The following is a 20938-nucleotide window of genomic DNA, read 5'->3' on the forward strand; positions in this document are numbered from 1 at the left end:
TTCATGGGATTAGTCACTCAATCCATTAGGACTTGGAATGATATGAAACAAACATTGTTGGATAGATACCTAGACTATTGTATGGCTACCAATCATAAGGATGAGGTATTTAAAATGGTGCAAAGAGAAGATGAAAACTTGGAGGATTTACTTGAAAGATTTCAATACAACCTGAAAAGAGAAAAAATGAATAACTTAGATGAGGAAACCTTGAAAGCCCTTCTATTAAAAGCCATTAGAGATGAATGGATAGATGTTTTGAACATGATGGGAAAAGGAGATATATCTCAACTTCCACTTCATGATATAGCAGAGCTATGTGTCCATCTCTCAAGGGGAAAATCTAAAACTGGAAAAGGACCTAGAGATCCTTCTCTCATTAGAGCAAACAAATCTGCAACTGGATCAGTATGTAGGTCTGAGATTGGAAAAATGCTTGATCAATTCAAAACTGATATCTTAGGGAGTCTTAGTGAGCAACTAGACACCCTTAAAATACAAAACAAGAAGAAAGCAGAAGCTGAAGCTTTGGCCATATTTTGACCAAAATGTAGAAAGAAACATGCTCTAAGGGAATGTCCCTTGGATGCAAAAGTTGTAGAAACATGTGTGATTTGTTCAGAAAACCATGAGACCAAGGATTGTCCTTCAATTCCTAGGCTCAAAGTTGTCTTTCAAGAAGATCCAAATTCAATTGAGTCTCTCTGTTTTGTTGCAAGGAGACCTTGGCAGGGGCAACAAAATCAAGGGTTTAATAACTCTATGAACTTTCAACCCCCAACAAATTCGAATCCTTGGCAACAACCTTGGTCCCAACCTCAAAATCCTTTTCAATCATGGGTACAAGGTATGCAAAATCCTTATGGGAGATTTGCTCAATTTTATCAATATCCTGCATCTTTTCAAAATCAACAAGCTCCACAACTTCCAAATCAAAATCCACAACTATCATTGCCATTTCCACAACAACAAAAACCTTCTCAACAGAATCCAAATTCTCAACTCTTGCAACAGAAGACAAATCAACTACCTTCCCAACCATTGCCGAACCCCATCAATAAAACCCTCAAAATGCTTACATGGTAGAAGGACAACAATTTCCTACCTATATGATTGTTCCTCACAATGATGTACAACTCAGATCTGGTAGAGTTTTAGATAAGCCTTCTATAGATGCTCAAAAGCAAAGCATTTCTGAGGAAGATTCTCTTGAAGCCAATAAAGGTTCTGAAGCATCTCTTCAAAACCCAAGCACTCAAAAAGAAAAAGAAAAAGAGTCAACCCCCACAACTCCTATAGTTGAGCAATCTGCATCTTGATTCACACCTCATTTTCCTGAAAGATTACAAATTGACAAAGGGGTGGAAAAACAAATCTTGTTGCCTGACTATGATTTTCTAGATGAATTAAAGAATGTTTGTATCAAGATTACCTTGTTACAAGCCATTAGAGAGATTCCTATTCTAGCAAAAACAATAAAGGAGTTGAGTCTTAAAAGACCAGGAAGGAAACCGAGAGATACAAGAAGAATCCACCTGGTAGGAAAAATTACAAATATCACGATGGGAAAAATTACTATGCAGAAGTATGTAGATCCTGGTAGTCCAATTGTCAAAACACATATCAATGGGGTAGAAATTCCAAATACTTTGATTGATTTAGGGGCTGCTATCAACATTATGAGTAGACAGACTATGGAACAGCTAAAACTTCCTAATCTTCCTTTTACACCTACTTTACTGCAACTTGCAGATCGATCAATTATCAAACCAGATGGTGTATTAGAAGACATTTCGGTCTCCTTAGACTCTTGGGAATATCCAATAGATTTCATGATTTTAACTCCCAAGAGTAATTTAGGAGGACACCCTCTCATCTTAGGAAGACCTTGGCTAGCCACAGCTGATGCTTTTATCAGTTGTAGATCTAGTGATTTGTATATTTCTGATGGTAATTCGACAATGAAATTCTTTCTGTATCCTCTAGCAAAAGAAATTACATAAATAGGAGATAATGAGTGGGTTGATGATGAGGATACTATACAACCTGTCTTTACCATTTCTGAAATCAGTGAAGATAGTCAAATTCTGAACACATTAGAAAACTTTGAAACATCTTCAGAATATGACCACACACAATTTCAGTTAGATTTTGACATTGAGTATCTATCATCTAGACAAATGTCTCTTTTCTCTATGGAAGAGTTTGGTAGTTCCGCCATTGAGATCTTTCCAGGTAAAACATTGAATATCAACAAAAACTTGGAAAAATCACAACAGGGAGAGCTAACCAAAATCTTGCAAAAACATTCTACTACATTTGCATGGGAGTATACCGATATGAAAGGTATTTATGCTAAGATTTGCATTCATCGCATCTATATCGAGGAAAACAGTAGACCAATCAGACAACCTCAGAGAAGGATGAATCCAAACCTTAGGGAGATAGTGAAAGAAGAGCTCTAAAAACTACATAATGTCAACTTCATTTATCCAATTTCAGATAGCCGATGGGTTTCTCCTTTGGTTATAGTACCTAAGAAGAATGGTTAATGGAGGGTATGCATTGATTACAGGGAATTAAACAAAGCAACTTTGAAGGATCACTTTCCTTTACCCTTTATCGATCAAGTATTAGATACTTTAGCAGGCAAAAAGTATTTTTCATTTTTGGATGGTTTTAGTGGCTATAATCAGATTCAGGTAGCACCTGAAGATCAATATAAGACTACATTTACCTGTCCATGGGGAACTTTTGCTTACCGAGTACTTCCTTTTGGATTATGTAATGCACCCGCAACATTTCAAAGGGCAGTACTAGGAATCTTTCTGATCTAATCCATGATTGTGTAGAGGTTTATATGGATGATTTTACAGTTTATGGTAATTCATTTGAAGAGGCATTAGAGAATTTGGAAAAAGTCCTTATAAGGTGTAAAGAAACAAACCTTTCATTGAGTCATGAAAAATGTTTTATGATGTATACTGGAGGTATTGTTTTGGGACATCATATTTCGGGGGATGGAATTAAAGTTGATAGATCAAAAGTTGAAGTCATCTCCAAGTTGCCTATTCCAAATTGTCAAAAAGATGTTAGAATTTTTCTTGGATTTACTGGATACTATAGAAGATTTATTGAAAACTTCACCAAAATAGCATCTCCACTCTTCAAATTACTTACAAAAGACTGTGAATTCAAATGGGATCCTGATTGTCAATCTGCATTTGAAACTTTGAAAACAAAAATATATGAAGCACACATTTTGAGAGGGCCAAATTGGAAACTTCCTTTCCATATTTCTACAGATGCCTTAGATACAGCTCTAGGAGCTGTGTTGGGTCAAAAAGATTTAGTTCCTTATGCCATTTACTACACCAGTAAAAATTTGACTCCCACCAAGTTGAACTATACTGTGACTGAAAAAGAGTTCTTAGCTGTTGTTCATGTAATCAATAAATTTAGACATTATATAACAGGCTATGAAACTTTTTTCCATACTAATCATTCTGCAATTAGATATCTAATGACTAACTTGTTACTAATGGAAGAGTTACAAGATGGCTCTTACTTTTACAAGAATTCAATATAACTATGTTGGATAGACTAGGGAAACAAAATACAGTAGCTGATTTCTTGTCTAGGATCCAAAATACTAACGAAGACTCTCCTGTAGAGGATAAGTTTCCAGATGAATATTTATTTGTAGTAACTACTAAGACTCCTTGGTATGCAGATATTGCTAACTATTTGGTTACAGGGAAGCTACCTCCACATTTATTTCCCAGTGAAAAAAGAAGAATTATTCAGGAAAGTTCGAATTATTCATGGATTTCTAATGAATTGTTTAAAACAGGGTTAGATTGTGTGATCAGAAGATGTGTTCGGGAAGATGAAATGCCTGACATCCTCAAGGCATGTCATGATGAACCATGTGGTGGACACTTTTCTGACGAAAGGACGGCCTATAAAATCCTTTCTTTAGGATATTATTGGCCTTCCCTCTTCAAAGATGCAAAACAATATGTCAGAAGGTGTGACAGCTGCCAAAGAGTTGGGAGACCGACTTTTTCAAATGAAATGCCATTACAACCACAGGTACTCATCGAACCCTTTGAAAAATGGGCTTTAGATTTTATTGGACCCATTAATCCACCATCTAAACAGAAGAAGTATATATTGGTATGCACTGATTATGTCACTAAATGGGTAGAAGCCAAAGCATTTCCTTCTGCCACTGAAAATTCAGTTGTTAATTTTCTTTATGAGGATATTTTTACTCATTTTGGTGTCCCAAGAGAAATTGTGATAGATCAGGGAAGTCAATTTACATCTAACTTGATGGAGAAGCTGATGGAAGCATACAAAATCAAGCACAGAAAATCTACTCCTTACCATCTGCAAGCAAATGGCCAAGTGGAGTCTACAAACAAAGTTCTTGAGAGAATCATCACCAAAACTGTCCATATACACAGAAGAGATTGGGCAGAAAGGCTTCCTGAAGCCTTGTGGGCCTACAGAACTACATGGAGGAATACAATAGGACATTCTCCCTATGAACTTGTTTATGGGAAAGAAGTCCTGCTCCCCATTGAATTTCAAGTCAAGACTTTCAAGATGGCAGTTCAGTTGGGGATGAATCTATCAGAAGCCAAAAAGCACAGAATGGAGCAGCTGAATGAGCTAGATGAGATCAGACAAGAAGCAATTTTAAGAACTGATCTAGTTCAACATCAAAGAGCTAAGTGGCATGACAGATACATCAAAGAGAAAAAGTTTCAAGAGGGAGATTGGGCACTACTGTTTGATTCCAAGTTTAAAGACTTCAAAGGTAAATTTCAGACCCATTGGCTTAGGCCATATGAGATTGAAAAAGTCTTTAGCAATGGAGCGGTAAGAATCAAGACCATTGATGAATTTCAAACTCCTCTCATTGTGAATGGCCATCGATTGAAAATTTATCATAAGCCACTCTCAAAAGAGGAATTTGTCAAAATGTTTCAAGAAAATTCTGCAATAAGGCTGGTGAAGAAGAATCCTTCTTCCCCACCAGCCTAACCTTTGTTTCTTTCAATTAAAAAAAAAAAAAAAATTGTATAAGACTGAAAACCAATCACAGATTGGCAGTTTTATACAGAAAATGTAGAGTGAAAATCAGGGACACCTGACACTCTATATTTTCCAAAAAAAAATCTTCTCTCCTTCTTTTTCCATCTTCACTCCACCTCATTTTACATTCCACTCCATCTCCATTTCATTTTCATTTTACTTCACTCCGCTTCATCTCACTCCATTTCATTCATTTCATTCCATTTCATTAATAAATGTCCCTTTCAGGACCATTTTCACTCAGTTAGTTATTATCTAACTATCTTTGTTCAGCTAAGTGGGTGTTGTGTCAGTTTCTGCAGCTGGTAGCAGTTTCCGCAGCCAGAAACAGTTTCCGCAGCCAAAAGCAGTTTCCGTAGCCACCACTCTGTTTTTCAAATCCACAGTCAAAATGTTAGTGCAATAATCCTGAAAATGCAAGTGTGATTGAGCATATGCTATGAAGACATGGAGCATCTCCAGACATCAATGAAGAGCAGTTTGTTAAAAGCTAATGAGCAAAAAATGACAAGGTTTCCAAAGGTCTGAGCAATTTTTTTTTCAAATAGCAATTAAAATCACGATTATGCATAGTTATCAAACCATAAAAGCTCTACTATGTGCAATGATCATCACGATAGCTCCATTACTCACTACCATCCCACGATATTATTCCGCACACCATGCATTCATTTCTTAATGGTCTCATGATTGATTTTCGGGTTTAAACTCATAGTCAACTGCACTTTCATTCACCACCTGCAATAATGAGATGTGACCTATCTCATTACGGCTCCTCTCCACCGCATTCTCCGTAGCCATTCATCAAAACGTGTAACATTTCATACGCAGCCATTTAATTCAAAATCTTGACTTCACTCCATTCCCTTACCATTCTATTAAGACCATCTTCTTCACATACGTCTGCACTTCATCTTGTGAACTCACTATGGCTTCTCATCTTCTGTTCCGCCTGTAATTCCGAAGCACTCCCGTTACCTGCTATCCATCTACCGATTGTAGCCATTGTATTTTGCCATAAACCCTGCAACCGAGCCACCTTCCCTCTGCTAAACCCCCACACGCAATTGAATTTTCAGTTGAGATTCAAAACAGAGGAAGGAATGGGAAGATTACTAAGGGCAGAACCAGAAGGACCTAAATATTTAGAAGGTTACCCTTAAGCAAAAGATTTGCTGAAGAAAGAAAAATGGTTACGCTTTATCCAAAAATTTAAGGGCCATAATAAAGAGGTAACCAAAGCCTTTGCACGGTCTTTCGATGGCCAGATGATGGAAATTGGAGACTTAAAGCTCACAGTGACTGAAACAACAGTAGCAGCTGCCACAGGCTTAGCCAGGAAGGTGAGCGATGCTTTAAAAACAAAAGTGTGGACGAACAGGCATGGAGAATTATTCTACGAAACCCAGGTATGGACATCACTGTGTTTACAAAAGGAATTCCTGTTCATGCATTGAAAGAAGAATGGGCCAGCCTGCTGTTAGTTATCCAAAAATTTATCACTTGCAAAGGACGCTTTGGTTCAATGTACATGTACCATGCTAGATTGTTGATGAACTTCTTAGAGAGTCAAACTCTTAATTTACCTTATTTCTTACTGCTGAGTTTGAAAAAGATGAGTATCACAGTCCAAAAGCACATAGGAAATATAGAACCTCATCTATATCATCATGGACTTATAAAGATTCTCATTGAAGATCGACTGAAGAAAAACAAAGATACCTGGGAACAATTCTTAATAAGAAATTACTTTCAAGAGCCATCTGAGGCATCTGAAAGTAGTACAACAAAGACACCGAGAAGGAGTAGGAGAAAAGAAAATAGTGCCATAGTCCAAGACTCTCCTACTACCGAAACTCAAGAAGTTGGTCAAAAAGAAAAGGAGAAAAGAACTAAGGACAGGAAACAGAGAAAAGTGAAAGGCAAAAGAAACATAGAAGAAGTCTACCAATCACCTGAGCCATCTATAGAGGAATATTATCAAACATTGCCTGAGAGATTAGTGCATCTTCAAGAACAGGCTGCTACAGCAAAGAAAAAGGAAAAAGGGAAACAGAGCATAGAAGAAGGGAGTACTAGTCCACCATATTTAAGAAGAAGCACCAGGCTTAGAGGAAAGGGGAGTAAAACACAAATAAAATGGCCCCACTTCATTTACTTGGGTGGGGAAACACCCGAGAAACCTCCAGCTAGCCGTAGTCCACCTCGTCCTCAGCCAAGTATTGAAACTAGTCCTCCACATGTTGATGAAAGCCCTTCTCGGCCAGAGCTAGAAAGCAGTCCTCCTCCTCCACAAGACTTTGAAGTCAGTCCAAGAAAAACACCTGAAATAGATCCCAGTCAACAGGAGGTGTACGACTACCCTTAATCTTTAGAAAAGACAGCTGCAGGTCCGAGTACCACTCTGCCCCACATGACACCCGATGCACAAGTTCAATCCTTAAAACAAGAGGTGTTTGAATTAGAGGTTCTAAACAGGATATAAAGCAAGAACATGAAGCACTTAAGGAGCAGAGCAAAGTAGATAAAATTATTCATGATAATACTATGTTTCATTTGGGACTATGGCAAAAGAAGAATAAGAAACTAAAGAAAAAGTGCAGAAAGTTGAGCAGAGAATTGATCAATCTCAAATTCAGATGTCTGATAAGGAAACCCAGGATGGTGGTAGCACTAGGAACGAAGAAAAGAGGACTAGATGTCCTAGCAGAGGCTTTAGAATAGATGGATTAAAGGGGAATGACTAAAATTTTGGTTGCATGAAGACATGCAACACCTTCACAGTGGGGGTATGTTGAGTCCCAAACTTGCATCTTCCCTATATACCTTTTCAGCCTTCTTTTCCATTTACTTGACCCACCAAGCTGTCAAATCATTGCATATTAGTTTAAAAAGAGCTTATACAATGGTTTCCTAACTATGTTTGTGACTTTTGTTTGATTTAGATTTTTGTTCAATCAGCTGCGGAAACTTGTCATTTTCCGCAGCCAGCTCAAGTTTCTGCAGCCATTTTGTTGAAGACTATGTTACATGTGTTCAATGGAGAATCTGGCCACATGGGCAAGCTACAAATGACATGTACATGGAGCGCGTCCCCTTGGTTCAGCCGAATCACTCACAAACAACCATGGTCAAAGACGGTCAAAGGAGTGGTCAAACCAAGAGTTTTGAAGTGGCACGGCTCTGTTTTTCCCACGTGAAGTTTTGCGTGGCAAGATCCTCAATCTCCAGAGGTGTGCTAACACTTGTGGATCAATCCGTGAACCAAATCGAACAAGCACCACTCCATAGATTTATTTGTCATGACTACCATACTGCTAGATCTTAGGACGTGGAGATTTACGTGTCTATTTGACAGCGTAGAATTTAGAAATCAATTATAGCATTTTCACTTATAAATAATGCATTATCATACGCTTGATAGTTAGCTTTTTACATGTAATCTTGACTGTGTTTACGAGCCCACTGTGCCGTGCTCTATTTCTATGTTTTGACTGCACTTTAATATATGAGAATACAACATTCTTAAGTTCAATTTGTGACTGAGTATTGATTGGCCGAGGTTGCAGAGGGCCCCTGTACACCAAGGCTCTATATTTACTGTATAGTTTCTTACTTGCTTTCATTATGTTACTGCTTTTATAATCATTTTCTTGTATATATTATGCTGTCCTGATATTTATACTAACTGCTATTCATCTTTTCTTTTATGCTTTCTCATGATTGCTAGCTGATCAGTATTTTTTCTTTCAGGTTCCTGTAGGCAGCCTGGGCAAATTACATAGTTTTAATGACTAATGACATGAGATCATCTTGTCCTTTCTATTGATTCATTTACTGAGTTTTAATTTCAGCATTGTCATTTCTTTCAGTTTTGATTTGCTTATTTACTTTTCTGCAACTTAGATATCATATTACTCATTTGTTTATGATTTCCTTCCTATAGCCAAGCGACTCAAATAGTGAGGAATCAGAATATTACTTGATGTAGTATGATTTAGTTTACTTTCCTGCAAGTTAGTGATTAAATTACTTATGTCATTTTCAGGAATTGAAATATGAATGAGTAGTTAAATCTTAGTTTCATTTTATGCAATTTCATTTCCTGCAATTTAGATATCATATTACTCAACTTGTTTATGATTACTTCCTATAGCCAGAGCGAGTTGAAAGGTGAAGGGTCAGAGTATGGGTTGAAGTAGTGTGATTTAGTTTTCTTTTCTTTCAGTCTTTGAATTGCTTTGAGTTCAGTTTTTATTTTCTTTTTATACAACAGTAAGAATACTGGGCTTCATTGTCACTAGTTCACTGTTTTGGTACATTTTTATTTTCTTTTGAGGATTGATTTCATCACAGCCAGTTTGAAACCTTCTTTTTGAGAACTTTAAAGTTTGGAAATTCATTGTATAAATCATCATTACCATCCATACTTGACTTTCAATTTTTCCATCTCACATTAGGGAATTCACAAAAGATAAACCAAAAAACAAACCAAAAACTCAAAAACAACAAAGAACTAAGAAATCGGTTATCTTACATATACAGTGCACTTCACTTCAACAATTTACGACTCCTAGATTGACATTTTAAATAGCAATTTAGGACACACTAAATTGAACAAACAACAACCCACACACTTTCTTCTAGCTGCTTCCCCTTATCATCTCCCATGGACATGCCGCTTTTTAGCATCATGTTTACATTCGGGTCGTCTTCGCATGGCTCATACCTTATCATTTGTTTATTCTGAGTTAGAGGGGGCTGGAATACCCCTTTTTGTGCATCCTTGTGATCAACGAAGGGCAGTCTTTTGTCTCATGATCAAATTGAGCACAATACAAACATGATATCCTTGTCGGGTTGGTACAATCACGAGCGTAGTGCCCTAGCTGTCCATAATTGCAACAAATTAGTTGCCCACAACCATTTCCTGGTCCCATTCTGCCCCATCCCCGATGGAACCCCTGGAATCCAGTGTGCACCATCCCTTTATTTGGGTCGAGGGCTCGTGTTTCGGTCTGCACCCTGTAGGTAGGGGTCTAATCCATTATGAGTTCATAACTTCGGTAGGTACAATCATCGTGGCCTACCGACCTACAGAAATTACAAAAAAATTGTTGGGACATCTGTGTATACTTCTGTAGTAGATGACAATTATCCGTAGTGTGTTTCCCTCCTATCTAACAGATTGCACACCACAAATCAGGTGTTGCGCTCGGCCCTGCCTATGCCTCCGGTCTCAATGTCATCGAACCTCATCTTGCTAAGTAGTTCGTGAACACTGGATAATGATCTTTGTCGTGGCCCTGGCCTTTGCATTTTATGCATCATACTTTCTCATGCACCTCGGGCCAAGGTGCCCTATCCTATTTCAAACTCTGCATTTCCAAGCACAGATTTTGTAGTTGCGTGTGGATTTGTTGGACTCCCAACCCAGGGTCTTGTATAGGCGTCTCATGTAATCTCATCGCCATTTCCAATGCGTCAGCCTGGGTGGAAAGTTTTTGCTGTGACAATGCCGTCCTCAAGTGCGGTGTCAAAGATGCTACAAAACATGCGTGATTCTATCCATTCGTCAACATCATATTGGCTTCACGAGTCATACTTTTTAGCCTTTGATCCAGATCCCACGGGGTCTCGCCTGGGAGCATCATGATCTATTTAAACCTGATGATTGATTGTGTTTCTGACTTTGGCCTGCTAAATTCCCTATTCAGCACGACCTATATCTCTATAATTCCTGCGTTTGGGTGGTCATTAGAATGATTGATATACCATGTTAATGCACGATCTTGTAGCATGCTCACTAGCATGGCTTTATTAATACTGTCATCCATGACACCTTGTGCTTCCCATACTGAACGGTGGTGGTGGCAGAGGTGGAGTGGGTGGATATGGAGGTGAGGGGGGTGAAACGGGTGGCGGTGTGGGTGGAGGTGGTAAACACGGGATTCGCTACCTTATCAAACTAACCACGCTTCTCAGAGAAACCTTTGCAAGCTCTTCCTCGCTCTCCCGTGAGGGTGAAATTAAGGAATTGTTTTCTAATTCTTCACTACTTCCACTTTTGTAGATCTTCCCGCTCCGCGTAGTCCTAAACATTAATTTATTCGCATAACCCTCTTTTCACACAATAGCATCTTAATCCAAGTGTTTAAATATTTAATATACCTACCTCGTTGTCCCTTGAGAAAACGTCGTTCTGCCTCACTATAGCTAACAGTTGTGTCTACTGTAAACTCAGTGATAAATCCTCCTATTATCCAGTCGAGTTAATGGTCCACAACTCGCACGATCATATCTTCTAATGCTTCTAGTCTGCGCACTAATTCTGGAGTCCACACTATTGGTTTGTCAAGCCTACACTTTCCCTAGCTATCTGCTAACTTTGCGATCCACTCATACAGCTCAGAAGGAAATGATGCCAAGAAAATTTTGTGGATATCCGTATAAAAGTGGCGCTCCAACCAATTTTTCTTAGGTACTCGCAGAGTTCCGTTCTCCTGTGTTGTGAACTCGTCAATCTTATTTTCCAACCACTCTTTGATTTCTTTCTTTGTTGGGTTCCAGTGGCGCGACATCAGACATCCCTTATGCAGATCCCAGTCCCAGCAACGGAACCATTTGTTGGCTTGCTTGGGCCTGATCTAGGTTTAGAGGTGATTTAGCCCAAAACATCTTGGTACTACTGGCCCTTTTGGCAACAGTCCGTGGAGCGCAGACTGAGGTCTCACCCGAAGTAGTATGGGAGGGTGCTAGAACCAGGTTTTCGCACCCTGGGAATGTCTGATGAGCTTTTAGAGATCTTCATTTTAACCCTACATGCATGTCACTATGCGCACTTGCTATGCCTTCGCAGCCTGTGATGCTACTTTTGCACAGCCCTACCGGGGGCGCAACCCATACAATACCCAATTTCCTCGCGGTTAATCTATCATTACCCGATTCCTTAACTTGTGTGTATAAGATTAATGATTATTACAGCATATTCAACAATTATATCAGAGCGCGCGATAACATAAGACAATATAAATGTAAAGAAGATAATGCAAAACAGATACACCAAAATAGGAATCAACTTCTCTTTATTAATCTTCAATTCAGATTACAGACTCGACACTACCCTGCACACTTAGCTGCAGGGGTCTGCGCACTCATCTGCAGACTTTAATAGGCCTCTATGCACTTAGTTGTAGAGCCTCTTCCTACCACTACGACCCAGTACACTTAGACTCTTCCTCTAAGCTTGAATCATTCCTATTCTTCTCTCTAACTCACTGCCCTCTTTACACTTAGAGCCTCGCTCTATTTATACAATCCCATGGTCCGCAGACCATGGGTAGACCGACATGACTTCACATTACATTACAATATTTTAGGCCAGACAACCCTATGACTCATTCTATACTTCGCGCTACGCACTCGCAATTCGCGGAGTCTTACAAAACCTTTGACCAAAACTCGAGCTTTGAGCCCCAAAACATGCTGTGCGGGGGGATTCCATGCCCAACACCAGTCTTTGATCTCTTTCTTAGCTAGATTCCAGTGATGCGACATCACACATCTCTTTATGCAGATGCCGATCCTAACAACAAAACCATTTGTTGGCTTGATGGGCCCTGACCCAGGTTTAACATAAATTAGCCAAGCAAATCCCTACACTACTGGCCCTTTCGGCATCAATCCATGCAACACGGACTGAAGTCTCACCCGAAGCAGTATGGGGGGATGCAGGAACTGAGTTTCGACACCCAGAGATGGTATTGATGTCATTTTATACCCTAACCCTTCCTTCACGCATACCGATAAGATTTTTAGGGCTTATCGGTATACTTCTCTTATTCGGCTTCAAGACCTTCGCGAAGGTCTGCAATCATCCTTCATGTACCCTAATTAGGCGATTTAGACACTTACGCACCTCTATGATTACTCTTACTGTTGTAATTACCTAGATTAACTTAAGTAGTGGATAACTTCAACATGCATTATGATTATCTTTAGGTAAACAGGTATTCTTAATTGCGTTCATATAACAAAAGTAAAATACTTAGATTCGTGCATTAATACAACATTAAATCATAAACCCAGTATTCAACATAACATAATCGCATGCATTCATAACATAAGTAAAATAGCTCATACACAGGTATTTCCAGAATAATTCTCTTTATTGATGTTCAGATCTCCTTTACAGACTCTAACTACCCTGTGCACATAGCTGCAGGGGTCCACGCACTTAGCTGTGGACTTCTACCCTAGGCCTTTGTACACTCAGCTGTAGAGCCTATTTCCTACGCTAAGACTCTTTGCTCTTAGCTCTCACAGACCCATTACATTCATCAACATCAACTATCAACTAAAGACTGCCTTAGACTCTTCTAAGACTTCCCTTTTTATATAATCCCATGGTCCGTGGACTAAGGGTGGATCTCATAAAGCCGACACAAGTTACATAAACTAAGGGCAGAAACCCTTGATGACACTTTACATATTCACGCTCTGCAACCACAAAATGAGGATACTTTACATTCTTTGTACAAAACTTGGGCCTTTAACCCCAAAATTTGGGCTTTAACCCCAAAATTGACCCTAGGGGACCCATTCCCAACACCTCCCCTAGGAAAAATTTAGACATTAAAAGCTGAGAAGAAATTGTTAATTAAGTCCCAAACCTCATTTTTGTAAGCCCTCACCCGGGGTGCTTGGTTGTGAATTGATTCTTGATTTTCTTCACTACTAGTTCTAAGTCTCCAAATAGAGTCAGGTAGTTAATGTTTAGATTATTCAATGCTTTCAAGCCTAATAGAAATGCCTCATACTCTACCACATTTTTGGTTTCTTCAAATTCTAATTTGAAAGAGATAGGGATCAAGCTAACCTTGAGAGATATCAACAATATCCCTGCTCCATTCCCTTGTTTAGAGTTTGCACCATCAAAATACAACTTCTAGACTTTTCTACAATATTTGAGTTGTTGGTCTGAATTGATTGCGGGTTGTACCTGTGTTTCCTCTAGAATAAATTCATCTTCTTCTAGCATGAAGTAGGAGATATCCATTTCTATCCCACATACAAGAGCACTTTTTGGGAAATCAACTCTTGTGACTGTTTTAACGAATTTGGATTCTTTGTACATTCTCCTTTCGTCTCTACGAAACATAAGGATGGTAGCATAAGTAAGATCCAGCTTGATGGAACCTCCAATATTTGATCCCCAAGACTTGGACAAAAGCATACCAAACCTTGCAGGGATATAAACAACTACAATATGCATCACCACACTTTTCACTAGGATTTGGGCCAAATTCAGCACCAGGTCCTTGATGATCCCCAAGCATTTGACCCTCTTAAAGTCAAAATAATAGATATCTTTATATGGTATGGTTATCTCTAGATCCAGTTTCTCCATCACGCATAGTGGCATCAAATTGTGAGAAGTTACCAAATCCAACATGCAATTATGGAGCAAGAGGTCATGTACTACTAGAGAAACATAGAAAGGTGGAGTGGGGGGATCTTGTTCTTCAACATGAGGTCCAAAGAAAACCATTGACCTTTCTTCATGGAGTTTTAAACTATTGAGTGGTTGGAATGAAGTAGAAGGAAACATAAATTGAGAGAATTGAGCCTTGTAAGTGGGTTGTTTCAAGGGCTCAGATAATGGGATTGGGATCTTGACTTTCTCAAGCTCTTTCTGAAGGTTAAAGATGGTAGGGCCTTTTATGCAGTGCTAATTTCTATAGGATCATTTATTTTTCATGGATGGGTCTAGTAGGTGGAGGTGATTTAACTTCTATGAGTAATTCAGGCTTATTGCAGTTTAGATTTGAGGAATCCTTCTTCCTTTGAATAATTGGATCTACAGGCTCTTTCCCCTTGTCAGCCGGCTTAGGAGGCTCATGGGAGGAAGTTCCTTCATTTTGATATTGTCCTCTCGATCTCTTTCTAGATGATCATAGATCATTTTTCTTGTGCAGTTAAGCCTGCATGAAATTAACAAACTACTTTTAGTAATCATTGATGTCGTCATCATTCAGTGTTGCATCGAGCCCCTCCTCCTCTTCTTCATATGTTCTAAGTTATTGTCCTTCATTGGAGAAAGAGGAATACAAGTTCCCCTGAACATCACTTGTATCTGGTATCAATTCCTCTGGATCATCTTCTATATATAATGGAGGATGAATGTGGTCATGTTGCTCTTTCCTCTCCCTTTACATTAACTATAGGGGAGGCCTTCTATATTGGGGATTGAAACCCCGATTGACAGCCAGAAAGTTTTTTCGTTGAAGGATTTTGTTTTCTAACTCCATTTTTGTCATTTTTTTTGACAAGTCCATTATCAACTTATCCATCTCCTCTATTCTCTGTTCTCGGTATTCTCTCCCACTTGAGGAAGTTGCCTCCTATTTTCCCTTTTTCTTCTCTCTGGGATTAGATATGCCTCTTGACTTCCCGGTTGAGGTAAAAATTTATTCTACCTCGAGAGAACCAATTTGAATTTGGTTTAAGGAACGAGAATTCCTCTCTTTGAGTGTGAAGCCAAACTATGATTAAAAGGCCCCAACAAAAATTACTTGTGCAACAAGCTGTGGAGGTTTAATCTCAGCTAGTAGATTTTTTTACAACTTATTAAACCTTTTTATAAATTTGATATATCTTCACCAGATTTTTATTTATAGCATTGAACTCAGTAAGAATGTATCCATGATCTCTCTTCTCTCCACACTTATGTAAAAAGGAATTCTCCACTTCTTCCCAAGTGGTAATAGAATCATTTGGCAAGGATTTGAACCATTTCCTCACTTCCCTATTCAAATATTGGATGAAGAGCCTCAAAACTACACCATGGTGCTCAAAATTCAAATTTTCTGCAAAGGCAACGAAAATTTCTGTGTCTCTGCACTGTTATGTTAGTTTCTTCATTATACATGGGTAGGAGCTTGAGATAGTCCCGTGGCATAGCATTTAAAGGTCGAGGTAGGTTTAAGGGAGAATATTTTTTTAAAAAGAATCTAGGGACAACCATCTACATCAGAGGTGGTGGTACTTGAATTATTGTAGGTGCATGAGGTATGACCAATGGTTAGACAACAAACTGGTAGTGGAATGAGACACTGTTCACACTGTTGGTAGGGATGCTTTGGAGTTTATCTTTTATCTCCTCAACTTATTATTTGACCTCTAGGGATGTGGTACTGAGAAGATGACCACTTTCTGGAGGATATACCAAAACTCTAGGAGGAAATTCAGAGGAATGAACCACAAAATTCTGTGAACTGGATGAAGATGTTTCAGAAAATGCAGAGACATTAGTATCAATATTTGGAGTCTTTTCTTTCCAAATCCTTCTGAATATTATTCTTTTTGAGTCAAATACAGATGTCATTTTTTGCTGAGAGGTATCTGAGTGGGTATGGGGCTTGTTTAAAGCTAGAAGCCCCAGCTGGACCGAGCACAGGAGCTATGCCATGGTGCATCAATTGTCAAGTTATTAGGAAACATGTTGTTAGCTACCTATACCAATAGGTTTCATATTTCATGATTGGCAAATAAAAGTTCCAAATATGCTCTACTTTGGTGATTCAAAGATCCCATATTTCTATGAGAAGACAAGGTGTGTACATAAGCTTGATGTTGACTCAATTTTGGATGGATGGTCCAACAGCCTAATCTGGATCATGCCATGTTTCAATTTTCTGTTGTAGAATAGAGAAAGAAGTCTGTCCAAACTGTTTAATCTTGGCAGACCAGTAGCTTAGGTAGAGAAGTAAAGTTCCCAACTGCTTAATCCGGGACCTTGGAAGCAATAAGGGTAGCCTTAGATAGAAAGTCAAAAGAAAAAGCCAAAAGAAAAGAAAAGGCACATAAGGGTCGGCAAGTCTAAGTGCACCCTCCATGAAGAAAAAAAAAATGCTAGGCAAGTAGATGGGTAGGTAGATGGGGTTGCAGAAATGTCAATCATTCCAAATGAATTTGCTGGTCTAGCATAAAGGAACATCAGTGGATAGAGAAGCTCCTCTTCTCCATCATGTTGCAGCAAAGAAAGGGAGCATGACTAACTCCCTTTTCTCCCCTTTCACATTCATTACTAACATCCCTTCATCAGTTGTGTTCATGAAAGAATTTAAGGTTTTATGTTGGTTCTTATTCCTTTAAAAGCCACATTTCTTGTCTAAAATTCTTTTCATTTTGATCTACTCCCTAAGCTAAGTTGTTTTCACATAAACTTAGTGACATCAACCCTCATTCACTTCTTCCATTCATATTAACCCCTAACTTCTTATTATCTAAATCCCCTATGTTACCCTTTCCCTATTATTATAAACACTATGGTGTATAAACCCCAAGCATTCTATAAATATCCCTTCCCCCCTGGCATTATAGCCATATGTTCACAGTCAGGGATTAAATTGACATCTGGTCAGTTTAAGAACCCAAACCCTACCCCTTTTCCCCCTTCAGAAGTTATCTAAACCATTAACCCCTTCATTTGCTAAAGAACCTTGTAAATAAACCCATTTTCACCCCTAACCCGCTCACTTGCAAAAACACATGAAAAACCAACTTTTTCATTTTACCCAAAGTTTGGGCGCTATGCGCATTTTTATAAAAATACATTGGAAACCATATAAATTTGCCAAACTCCAAAGGTTCCCGCCCGGCGCATCTTCCAAAAAATATATTATTTTAAACCCCACCCACATCTATATTGACCTGGCATCTCAACGATCCGTCAACTGTCGGATCTAGCCTTTTTCATCCGACGGCCCACATGCATATCGGAGCGGCTCCGACGTTCGAAGGATAGCTTCCGAAATTTGTCAGAGGGTGACGTCAGGCCTCTGCCACGCGTCACCCCCAAACCATATCGGAGTGCCCTCTGACAATCCCGCTTCCGTATATAAGGCGGTGCGATATCAAACCGCTTACTGTTTCCGGTTTCCGTTAAACCGCTATGCCAACGTCACTACCACGTCATTGCTGCATCACCGCCGCGTCAACGCCCCCGTCCGCCACTGCTCTGACCTGCCTGCCACCTCACCATCCCCGTGGACCACTCTTAAGTCGCCACGTCACTCGATGATGTCATGCTGACGTCATCCGACCTTGACCCCACTTGATGACGTCATGCTGACGTCATCCAAAAAAGGCGCCAAATGACCCAAAAGTCTATATTTTGGCCAAAATTCATGTTTTTCGTTACTTTTGCGAAAAAGGCTGCTACTCCCCCTGCATTCATTTTACGTCCAAATCCATCGCCGACCAGTTGAAATCAACCAGGAGACCGTCGACGCTTCCATCCCACCTGCATTTGCAAACTTTGCCAAGAAATTCACCAGGTATTTATCAAATTTACCTCCCCTGCGCTCGGTTGTGTCCATAATTGTCGGAAACAAAGTTAAAAGAGTGGGCAAGCTTATAATTTACCGGCAAATCCCCTGTGGCTAGCCTCCATTTTCAATTGTAAAGTCGAAATTCACCTGCAGAGCCTTGTTTACCCAAGTTTTCACAAAACATACCGTTGGTTCGCGCATTCGTGAACTAAGAACCCAAGCTGCACCAATTCACCCTGAAGAGAGTTTTTTAAAGGCTGAGCATTTGCTCTAGTAGTCCTTGATGTAGTATTTCAATTGCTGCTATTACAATTTACCCTATCTTCCTTGCAATTCACATCTATATTGCAAAAATACTCCTCTGTGTTGCTCTGTTCATTAACACCAGTTCACATACAAACAGAGCTCTAAAGTAACCATGGATGCACCAGTAGCTCCTGTAGCCTTGAATATTGCTCCATTAAATGCCCCTCAGAGAGAATTAGAATGGCAACCATTAGCAGACCTGGATTATCAAATATCAGAAGAAATGCTAATGCACAGCAAGTACCACATCCACTGATTAAACGAATTGAAGATTAAACATGAGACTGGAACAGATGTATTGGGCATTTGGGATTCTTTCCTCCCTCTCTTCAAGCTCCCTCAGGTCAACCAGTTTCCTGACCTAATCCACCTATGTGCTGAATGCTATGATGCCACTCAGAGGGCTATGATTGACCCTTCAGGCTCAGTCGTTTTCTATGTCACCCCTGAAGCCATCAGAGAGATGCTGCACTTCAAAACTGAGAAGAAATTAGTCCCTTTATCACTGGTTGATCTGATAAATCAAGGAGCTAAATTGATAGATGCTCAGGTCACCAAACTAAATCAATTGTACATTGACTCTGACACTGTGAAGTACCCTCCCATTTCTCATGTTTACCTCAACCAATTGGGTAGGGACCTTGTAGACATGATCAGTCCCATTCTGGGCTATAATTCAATTGAGTTTGTTGATGAGACTGTGCTGGTGATGATGCTCATGTTTTCCCCTGGCAAGTCTCCAATCTGCTATGACTATGCCACCTACATATCTGACAGAATACATGAGCAATTAATGAACTTGGCAAGAGAAAGGGTGTTCAGATACACCTCTTACATCTACCACTTAATCTTGTATTATCAACATGAGAAGTTTCACTTTGCTATGAAGAGAGTGGATGCACAAGGAAATCCAAGGTCAGTGGTTTCTTGGTCCTCTGCCTTCCACTGCAAATCTTGTTCTCCATATACTTATTGTGAGTTTATAGACCTCTTCATCCACCCAGCCATGTCTCTGCTTATGAGCTCACCTCCTCCTAGACTAACTGATGAAATGCAGAGGATTCTTCAGCTGTCCAAGGTATACAGCATTGGGGATTGGTACTATTACCAACACCATACAGTCATCAGAATATATGGGTGTGAGTTGCACCCATATAGATTGCCCAAATATGTGCCCATGAGATTGTTTGCCCTTGAATACTTCAGGCAGTTTGGGAATGCTGTTGTGCTACATTTTTCAGGCAAAGGCAAGAAAGCACAGCTCAAAGTAAGAAACCAATTAGGCCACTTCATTTACAACAAAAGGGAGGAAGGTTGGCAAGAAGCAGACATAATGCTAGAATCCCTTGGCCTACAGACTAGTTTCCTTTGGAAACCTTATGACCCCAATCACTTCATAACTTTAAGAAGGGTCAAGTATAGGCTGGCCAGTTATGACCACGTAAGGTTGCCTCATATAGAAAAATATGCAAATCAAATAAAGTTGAGGGGAGGCACCTTAGAGGAAGCTGTCACACAAGAAGAATTAAATCAAAGAGCAGTTAAAAATCTCCAAAAGATGGCTGACTTAGAGCTTTGTGCATAGGTATTTGCTCTTCCAGGCACTCAAGTGGGAGCAGCTGCCTCATCCTCCACAGCACATCAGCAAGCAGCCAAAGCTACTGATCAAACCTCTAGCAAAGGAAAAGAGAAAGAGATGGAGCCAGAGCAGCCACCTCATGAACAGGTACAACAGCAGGAAGTGCAGCAACAGCCACAGGAACAACAACAACAAGGGGGGCAGCAAGAAAAAGAACAGCCAGTGCAACAAGAGCAAACATCATAGGCCCCAAAATCCACCGGGCAGCAAGCTCAGGATACTCTGCCTCCTAGGCAGGAGACAACAGTGGATGCCTCAGTCCTCCAAACCCCACAAAAAGAAGACATAAGTAGAAAGAGGGACAGAGAGACTCCCCTCACAACATCAACAACTCATGGGGAGAAAAGACATAGAATGAATCCCCTCTCAGAGGAAGAAATGCCAATAGGGCAATCTTTGGGCATGGGCCCACCTAGTATGGAGGCATCTACAAGTTCCTTCCAGCAGGAACAAGAGAGGACAGTGGGAGGAGAAGTCAGCTCCTCAAGCCAGCAAAGAGGAGCTGAGGTGGGCATCAAGCAACAGTTCATTGATATAAAGAAGAGGAATGAGC

Source organism: Pinus tabuliformis, chromosome 1_2 (genome assembly GCF_031772625.1).
Source record: "Pinus tabuliformis cultivar Carrire ecotype Pingquan chromosome 1_2, CPIR1, whole genome shotgun sequence".
Taxonomy (NCBI): Eukaryota; Viridiplantae; Streptophyta; class Pinopsida; order Pinales; family Pinaceae; genus Pinus; species Pinus tabuliformis.